This window comes from Anneissia japonica, unplaced genomic scaffold (genome assembly GCF_011630105.1).
Source record: "Anneissia japonica isolate Jap-2015-1 unplaced genomic scaffold, ASM1163010v1 scaffold4240_len331602_cov119, whole genome shotgun sequence".
Taxonomy (NCBI): domain Eukaryota; kingdom Metazoa; phylum Echinodermata; class Crinoidea; order Comatulida; family Comatulidae; genus Anneissia; species Anneissia japonica.
Genome location: NW_022698708.1, coordinates 8,700 through 10,518, shown reverse-complemented (window position 1 = coordinate 10,518; position 1,819 = coordinate 8,700). Strand labels below are relative to the sequence as shown.

At 31.8% G+C, this 1,819-nt stretch overlaps 1 protein-coding gene across 5 annotated transcripts in view; it reads right to left on the bottom strand.

Moving 5' to 3' along the window:
• Positions 1-1,819, bottom strand: part of LOC117102741 (Down syndrome cell adhesion molecule-like protein 1 homolog) — a 67,287-nt gene that overhangs the window by 64,857 nt on the left and 611 nt on the right. The gene's annotated exons all lie outside the window — the stretch shown is intronic.

Here is a 1,819-nt window from a genome sequence, read left to right as displayed (position 1 = left end):
TATTTTGAAACACAATTTATCATCCTTGTACATGGCAAATAATTTATTACAAGTGTATTTTCTCACAATTAATATAAAATTGTTTTACTGTACACAGAATAAAGCAACATTGAAGCAGTTAGGTATTACACAATATATATCACTGCATTTTATACACTCTATTTATTATCAAAATATTAAATATATGGATTTATAGTTACTATAGTTTATACCAATGTAAAGAATAGGGAAGAACAAGTTACATTTATATACTGTATTAGCTTAAAATTTAAAAATATGAGACAAGAGTGGGGAAGATACAAAAAACATTGTACTGTACTTAACAACAAAATGTTCTTGAAATCAACTTTGCTGGCCTATCCAAATCAATAGCAACAATTTCAGTTACAGACTAGGTCTGGAAGGTTACACAAAATTGACTGGTCCAGATATATAAAAGCTCTAGGCCTATGCGGACAAAATTTCCTTTCATGAGTGATGAAATTATCAAAAAAAATGGAGCACAGTTGTCACATGAATTGTCAGGAATGAATCTATTACATAAGATCTGTTGCATTAATGAGGATGGACATATCAGGTATCTTCCATAACAATTTATAAATAATTACTTATAACACAAAGTTTATTTCATCATCTTCTATAGCATCAAAAAATCCAGGCAGTCTTCACAGCTTCTGGGAACTTGTCCCTAATCACCCACACAGTGCAAGATGGGATGACCCTTCTGTCAGATTTCTTTAGCCTGTTAAAATCCTACCACATGAAAGCCATCGATATCCATCATGTCGGCATATCCTGTAAGAAGAGAAGTACAATAAAAAGTTTGAACAGACTAGTTTAAAAAAATCAGAGTGACTATTCTTACACCATTCAAAAATAATTAGTATTGATATTACAGTACAATATCTTTATAAGGAAGTAATCAATCTGGCACTAATCATCAATAATTTTTTTTGTTGAAAATCTAAATAAGTAAATCTATATCTAATTAACCATCACTGTGAAAAGCCCATATTCAAATGCATTGCAAAGTGGTGTAACATATAGCCGCGACCTAATTATTTTGAATAGAATTTATTACTTCATTAATACTGTATAATACTTTTTTGTAATATAAAAATAAAAATTAGTTTAAAAATGAAGACTAACAATATATGTACAATAGACTATCTTGATTCTCAACCTTTTCTAATGTATCAGTAATAATAATGCCCCTGTATTTTGACCATCAAAATGGCTGGACATTTGACCCTCTACTAGTTTTTGATCCAGCATGGAACCAGCAGGGAAACGCCTAGTGCAGGTGGTTGTATTTCCGAGCAGAATGCCGAAAATTAGTCTTTAAACTATACTGTATATAACCATTGCCAATGTATCTCTGCACATTTTTCCAAGCCATTTTCCGCGCAAATTTGAGCTAGTTTTCAAGGTATTATCCACATTCCACGACGAATAAACTGGCATTTTAGTAATGCTGTAATAGTAGTAGATCCTAGATAGTTCCATGGATCTAATAATTAACATGTAAATTAATGTACTTTATTTAAAATAGTGTTGTTTGTTTGCCTCTAATGTTTAAAATATTATTATTATAGTTTGTATGCCTAGGCTTAAACTAGGGGGCCTAGGCCGCGCCAGGCAGTAGAGTAGTATTCCGTATTCTCTACATACATACAGTACTGCACTAAATGCTAGGCTATGCCTACACAGGTAAGACAAGTTGGTATTAAACAAACCTATTTAACGCCACTATTAAGATCACCACTTCCAAGACTTCCTTATCCAAACCAGCAAACATATCTTTTTGAAAGATTGATTC